Raw genomic sequence first — 8,149 nt, forward strand, 5'->3', positions numbered from 1 at the left:
TTGAATACCCCTTTCTAAACCCTGGGGTGGAGAACCACAAAGCCAGGAACCCATTTAATCTCTTATCCCAGTGGCTTTGTAAGATTTCAATAAAATGAGCATTCTGAAAATAGGATATAATTCATAATGGTAATAGCAGAAGAAGTTACAACCACTGACTCCCAGATCAAACAGAGGTGGTCACCAGCCTGAGGAAAGGCCCCTGGCCCTCCTAAAAGCCAGTCCCAGGCTTTTCTAGGACCACCTTGTTGTCTTCCTCTGTACCTACTTTTTCTTGGATGCAGCATAATGCAGAAAAACTCAGGCTCTGAGAGCAGACAGAATTGTGCTCAAGTTCCAGTGCTGTGGACTCTGGAAATTCAGTAGCTGTGTGGCTGCGAGTAAGGGAATCACCCGTCCCAAGCAAGACTCAGTTTTCTCAGCTAGGAAATAGGGAAGATAGCAGTAACTATTTGTAAGGATTGTTATAGTGATTTAATGAGATGGTGTATGTCAAGGCTCACAAATGCTAACTGCCATTGTGTTCTCCTCCTGTGTTCATTGAAGTCATTATGCCTCCTTAGGAAATCATTTATTTGGGGCTGGAAAGAAAGAAACCAACATTCATTCAGTGTCTGGCTGGTGCCTGCACTTTAATAGGTGCTTTGTAATCACTATCTTATTCACTCCTTAAAACAACCCTGCGAGATAGTTACTGTCATCATCATCAACATCTTCATCACTGTTGGACAACGAAACAAACTCAGAGCTCAAGAGACTGATGAAAAAAACATACAACTAGTAAGCAAAGCATAAGAAGCCAGGAGTAGGGACTTCTCTGGTGGTTCATCCTGTAACGCAGGAGACACGGGTTTGATCCCTCGTCAGGGAAATAAGATCCCACATGCCGTGAGGCAACTAAACCCACGTGACACAACTACTGAGCCCTTGCACCTCAACTAGAGAGCTTGTATGCTGCAAACCACGGAGCCCATGCGCCACAACTAGAGAGAAGCCCGTGGGCTGCAACAAAGAGCCCACGTGCCGCAACGAAGACCCGATGCAGCGCCCCCCACCAAAAAAAAAGCCAGGAATATGGCCTTTTGACTGATCTGTGATGTCTTCCAAGGAGAAAAAGTAGAAAGAGTTTTTTCTTTCTTGTAATATGTTATGTGCCTTTCTGTAACGTTGTAGAATGTCAGAGGCAATGTTAGGGAGAGAGAAATTAAAGGAAATCTACTTCCTCTTTAAGTATATCCTTGATATGCTACAAAGATAGGCATGTATATACCATAACTGCCACTGGGAAATTCATTTGCCATGCCATTATATAGTAGGTAAACTTAAAATACATTGTTTAACAAGAGGGTAACTGTGTTCAAAGTCTAAATATATGTTTTTTCACCTACCTATTCTTCTAGTAGTTCTGACAATGGAAAATTATAAGGCAATGTATATAAAAGAATGTTTATGACAGTCTTGTCTATATTACCATAAAGAAAGAAAAATAAAATAAGAAACAATTTCAATGTCCAGCTATATGGAAATAAAATAAATTATGGAGTACAATGCAGTAATTAAAAATGATTCATTATTAAAAATGCTATCATAACTCAGATATTATTCAAGATATTTTAAATTATAAAGCAAGTAAGGAAATAGTTTATAAAGTGTGATAGTACTTGTAGAAAATTATATTTATAAGACATAGTTTTAAATGACAAAATTCTAAAGGGATCTGTATTAATTTAACAATGATTGCCCCCTAAGTGATAGAACTATAGAAAACAAGTATTGTGTCATTTCTTTTTTTTTTTTTTTTTTAATTAATTAATTTATTTTTGCTGTGTTGGGTCTTCGTTTCTGTGCGAGGGCTTTCTCTAGTTGTGGCAAGCGGGGGCTACTCTTCATCGCCGTGCATGGGCCTCTCACTATCACGACCTCTCTTGTTGGGGAGCGCAGGCTCCAGACGCACAGGCTCAGTACTTGTGGCTCACAGGCCTAGTGGCTCCGTGGCATGTGGAATCCTCCCAGACCAGGGCTCGAACCCGTGTCCCCTGCATTAGCAGGCAGATTCTCAACCACTGCGCCACCAGGGAAGCCCTGTGTCATTTCTTCATATCTATGTTTCTAAGAAATTTTCTTTAGTAATATGCATTAATTTTGTAATAAGATGGTGATCTCTTAAGAAAACATTATATGTAACACCAAACACACCCTATCCAATTAAACCTCTCTCTTTTTTTTCTTCTATTACCATCTATTTTTCCCTAAGAAAATGCAAATAAACCTGTCAACCACAGTGCCCTTATTTATTTTTGAAGAGGATATCGTAATTAAGGTCAAGATCTTTTCTAAGAATCCTGGATCTGAAGACCGAGTTTGGAAACACTAGAGGGACTTGTAAATCCCATCTTGATAGGTGACCGCCCTCCTCTACAGATGGGGCTGCAGGGAGAGCCCACGTGCTACCGTTTCCTCTCTGTGGTATTCCTCTCCCCATGACTCTGCAAGTCTGACCCCATCTCTTCTCCTCTCCCTCTCTTTCCCCCATGGTGAGATTACACTCTCTCACCTCTGCCCTTTCCCCATTCTGGCACAAGAAATTTTAGACTACAAACTCATGCCATGAGTCTTTCTGCTCTCTCTATTCCAGAGCCTACAGTGCACTCCCTGCCCCACTGAGTACCTGCAGGGATCATTGCCTCAGTCACCATCTTCCCACTGGGAGGTGGCAAAGGAAGTAATCCTCTCCATAACAAGAGAAGGGATAACCGATCTCTATCTTCTAGGGGCTGAGGAGTCTGGAAGGGGTGTGTGGGATAGAAAGTTGACTCTCTTCTAGATTCTGTGAACCTGAGAACACCACATGTATAAGAACACAGTCAATCATACAGCGAAATAATAGGAAACTGTAGCAGAATCTTAATGCTGTAGTTCAGCTACTTTATGGATTAAGCTAGTTTTTATGGCACACCGGGAACCCAGTCATGATTTTAAGTGCGCTTCACATAATGACTTTCAATTAACTTTGGAACACAACCTGTCCCTAAGATTTGGACTACTTGGACTTTGCTTCTCTTAATTAAAATAATAAAATACATTTTTTCTAAACAAAAGAGCTCCTCTTGTAAAATTCACCGTGTTGTCAAAATGGCACTCATCCTCAGCAATACTGCCCAACGTATATCACTGGAGTTCTCTTCAGGGTTCCAAAGTGCTCATAAAAGTAAACGACTGCAATTCTGGTTATAGCACACAACCATCTTAAGAGGCAAGACAAAGAATGCAGCTTTTCTTTCTTTAAGGCATAGTTCTTCCTCTATTCTGAAGGCTAGAATCAGAAAAGGGAACTCTTGCAGCCACAGTCCCTCAGCTGATATAATAAAGCCTTAGCAGCTTTATAAGCAAATGGAACTATGGTGAGATAAGCAAAAATTCCAAAGACTTGGAGGACCTGGCTGTGAAGCACTCCCACACCTCTCCGCTCTATGTTGAAAAGATTAGATGTTTGCTAGGAGACCAAGGAGAGTCATAAAATCTATTACTTACCATTTTTATTGAAAAGAGTTGACGTGCCTGGCACACAGTGACCCCGAAGATGCTGTAACTCAGACAGTGAATGTGCAAGTTAGCTATGCAGGGTGTACTTCCTTTTTTGAACCGTGTGGTCTGTCCAGTTTTCACACATTGATATCTAAGGTTTATTTGCATGTTATCTCAGCCCTCAGAGCATTTGTATAACTGGCCAGGTTTATCCAGTTATTATGCTTTAATAATATGAAAACAACTACAGGGGAAGTTTGAAGTCTTAAATACTGACACAGAATTTTTTAAAAAGGGCCTGAATTGTAAACTCTGTGTATGTTACTAACCCATTTTATATAAAATGTGTGTTTGTGGACCTATCTATGTATCTATTTATTTATCTGCCAAGGACCCATATTAACATGTTAACAGTGGTTCACTTCGGTGGAGGTATTATTACAAATAATCCTTATTTAGTACTTTGCTGACTTTCTGACTTTTTAACTGTGAGTATATGGCACATTTAAAATAGAACTATAATCTTAAAAAGAGCAAAAAGATCATGATAATTTTAATCATCAATTCTAAATGCATTTAAATCTATCTCACCAATATTTGAATGGTGGACATATTTTAAGTTTATCATAGGATGTTACTCATTTCATTAAAAATATAAAGTACATGTCAGTCTAGGTTCATGCATTAATTTTTTGGTAATATTTGTTAGCATCAGATGCCTCAACCTCTCACACTGGTGAACAAGATATTCTTGAGTTAAGGGCATAATATTTGATCCAACTAGTCAGAGTTCCCACCAATCTTCTCTAGTGCTTCTTTGAACTCATTCTGGTACATGGATTTTTACCTCCTTTATTTTTAATATATAGTCTATATATGTATACTGATACTAAAGTAATTTTAAGAGTAGAAAATCATCTTTATGTCCTATTGCAAAGGAAAGGCAACTGACTTTTTAATTTGGGGTTGCAAATTTCTAGATCTTGTATGTACTACCACATTAACCTAGTAGAGAGACACCGAATTTTTTCATTTGATCCTGACCTGATATTAATTACTACCGTGACAATAAAAATTCTTTATTAAATGGATAGTCCCTATTATTTATTTCTTAAAATGAAAATGTTTTTCAAAATCAAGATGTGGTTAGAAATATGGATAGAATCATTGCCAGGACAAGGCAGAAATGCAGGACAAGGGTCAGGTCCCAGGGGTAGAAAGGAATTTGAGATTGCCTTGAAACTGTAGGTATTTTAAAGAGGGGTAGGGCTTGAGGGCTTGAGGATAGTCGGGAACTAGGAGGGTAGTCAGAAATTGCACTGTCTCTGGCACATAATAAATACTCAGTGAATTAACAGAGGAGGAAGATCAAAGCAAGGCCAGTATGAGAACCATGCATTCTTTTAGACATAAGCCATTGCCAGAAGACCTTAAAATGGAGACATTCTCTAGCTTAACTGAAAAGCCTCTCATCCACTATCTGTTGGAACAGTACAATTTAGGGTCTAAAGCAGAGGGTTTTCATCTGGCAGCATGTTAAAATCACCTGGGAAGCTTTTAAAAATCCAAGTTTCCGGGCTTAACCCCAAACCATTAAATAAAAATCTCTACTTTGAGACCCAGGCATCAGTGTTTTTTAAAGTTCCCCAGGTGGTTTCAAAATGCAGGCAAGCCCAGGCTCTAAAAGTAAGAGCAAGTGACTCATACGAGGAAGATGATAGATTAAGAGGCAATAACTTGATAGTACTGTAGAAATAATCCTGATGCTCTGACACTGTTTACTACCAAGTTTATCAACATATTTTCACCATGCGCTCCATAATAATTACTTATTCTTGGTCATTCTATGATTTTCTCTCTGGGCCGGTAATTTGGACAAAAATTACATGATAAACGGAAATCGAGCAATTTCCATTAACAATGTAGCTAACTGTACAAGTCTCTGGTTAAGAGAATGCTGAGTTTCAATTTATTCATTTGAGTTCCATTTCAATTTGTGTTTATTTCTAATTGCAGATTAAGGTGATTTTTAGTTGTTATTGACATAAATTCAGCAGTCTCTCAAAAATATATTTAAGAGAAGTATCTTGGCTAAGAAAAAACAGGCTAGCTGTAGCTCTCATCCATAACTCATGACTCACCAATAAGTTTTTATTTTTAGTTTTTGGAGCATAATCATTTTACTTAAAAAAACATGTTTCAAGTATCACTTATGTGAGCACATTTCCTGTGAACTCAATTAAGTATGTAAATCCTTGAGCGGGAAGAGGAAACAGGAAATGCAAGAAAGCTGACTCACAGTATAATGATACCATCTGAAGAAGATAAAGTTATTTTTTTGTGGTATGGGCGCTGCAGTTATTCCTGCTAGTGGAAGGGAGAAGTAGCTTAGAGAACACACAAATAGTTATAATTCTTCAAATCTCTTTTCATAAATTTGCATTCTAGAGAACTGTTTTTGTTCAGGCAATGGTAAAATGAGGCTGTCTCCCTGGTACAGAGTGACAGCTAGATGGAGACTGTGAGGCCCAGAGACATGGTGGGGCTGGGGGAGACTGGTGAATCCAGTTTCATTTTTTTTAAGTCAATTTACAAGATGGAGGGTGAGAACACTAATGACAATGTAACACTACTTATCGAGCCTTATTTAAAAACGTTGTCACTGTTGTATCTATCAGGTTTTCAAAGGAGCATGGTTGAAGTTGTTAGCACAGAGGGTTAGAAAGACTTATAAACTCTTACACAGTTTCAGCTTTATAACCTGAATGGCTAACATTTTAGAAAAGAAACAGATGATCATCTGCTTTACATGCCCAACAATCACAGGCCTGGGCAAGACCCCTGAGGTAGGAGAACAGGAGGATATTGAGTCTCACCTCTTCCAGAAAGCCTTCTGTGCCACTGGCTCACTCATCTCTCCCTTTTTCTGGACTCCTGCAGACTGCACCACGAAATGAACTCTTTGATATGTTTCCCTTTTATGGTTCTCCCATTGTATCGGTTGCATTAAGTTTGGTTCCCTAACCACATCTGAAACTCCTCCAGTACAAATGAATTTTCATACTTCCTTCTCTCACCCTAATATCCTCGAGTAGCTTTTATTTTTTATTTATTTTTTATTTATTTTTTTATTTTTATTTTTTATTTTTATTTTTTTTTTTTGCTTTATAACAAAGTGAATCAGTTATACATATACATCTGTTCCCATATCCCCTCCCTTTTGCATCTCCCTCCCACCCTCCCCATCCCACCCCTCCAGGCGGTCACAAAGCACCGAGCTGATCTCCCTGTGCTATGTGGCTGCTTCCCACTATCTATCTACCTTACGTTTGGTAGTGTATATATGTCCATGCCTCTCTCTCGCTTTGCCACAGCTTACCCTTCCCCCTCCCCATATCCTTAAAGCTTTTTTTGTGACTCACGGGTTCCTTTCAGAACCTGATGACAGCAGTATATGGTTCGCACACTAATTCTGCGTGTGTACAGCCTCTCTTGAAGCCCATCCTTTATGGGAAGCTGTAGGAGAACTCTTGGCTAAAATATTGTCAAACACTGGGAGATGGTCACTACATTGGTGTTTTCTGATGACGAAGTGAAAGCACAGCAGTGGTAAGTGATCCCTTATGTTTCCAGACTAGGAAACTGGCTAAAACTTCATTATTTGTAAACTTGTCTTTTATCGACATGCATTTGAACCTTGCCAGGAAAGAACAACTCAAACTCACAAAATAGATTCATGGAAATTCAAGGAAATTCTAGTTTCCTTGCGTGGAGAGATATGGAATAGCCAAATGGAAAGGAGCAGGAAAAAAGCAGGATAAGAAAAGGCACGCTTTAAAAAGTTGTGCGGGAGGAAACGGCTAGCTCCTTGATTTGGCTTATTTCTCTTTCACTTTTTGTTTTGAAAACAAAATGGATTTTTTTCACTCTTGTACTTTCTAGTTTTGATGAAAGGAGGCCTTAATCCTTTCAGAACATCAATGCACTAGGAAGAAAAAACGTATTAATCAACTTCAGTGAAAAATCAATTCGTCTTTCAGTAGAAGGAGAATTCCTACTATATTTCAATAGGATTGTTACCCCCAAACTGGGTTTGCCTCTTGGTGGCTGTTGAGCTAAAAGACACAACCAAGCCAAAGCCCAGGAGAAGGAAGGATTGATTACTTGCAGCCAGTAAGCAGAGCACCAGGGATCTTTCCCAAAACAGCGTCTCCCCGAACAGCAAAACTGGGGGAGCTTTAAGGTAAGGGTACATGCATATTCATGAAGGGGCTTGGGCGGTCAACAGAATCCAAGCTTTAGTTGACTGAATTCACGAGGGTCAGCAAAGGTCAACATCATCATCTCTTACAGCCCAGTTGATCTGGTGGTTGAGGGCTTCAGGCTAATCTTTACCCTTGCAATAGAACTAGGAGTCTTTACAACTGATATATTATCTTTGCTATTGTTATTTTTCTTGCCTGATAACAGTCGTTTATTTGTTCCTTTAAGATCATTAATTACTGAGACCTGTTAAAGGACATTGTGGCCAGGCTTAGAGCACTAAATGGCTTAGGCCAAAAATAGCTTCTCTTATGCTAAGAAAGCCATGCCTGGTTCTTTTTCTCTAGGGACCACCTACCCT

The 8,149-nt window shown here is 39.1% G+C and overlaps 1 protein-coding gene across 1 annotated transcript in view; it reads right to left on the bottom strand.

Moving 5' to 3' along the window:
- The window catches only part of FYB1 (FYN binding protein 1), a 171,033-nt gene extending 164,346 nt beyond the window's left edge, over positions 1 to 6,687 (bottom strand). The window contains exon 1 of the mRNA XM_081233888.1: positions 6,402 to 6,687. The gene's annotated coding sequence lies outside the window, so the exon portion shown is untranslated. The remainder of the gene's footprint in view (positions 1 to 6,401) is intronic.
- Positions 6,688 to 8,149: the final 1,462 nt, after the last annotated feature.

This window comes from Mesoplodon bidens (assembly GCF_964165515.1).
Source record: "Mesoplodon bidens genome assembly, chromosome: 4".
Taxonomy (NCBI): domain Eukaryota; kingdom Metazoa; phylum Chordata; class Mammalia; order Artiodactyla; family Ziphiidae; genus Mesoplodon; species Mesoplodon bidens.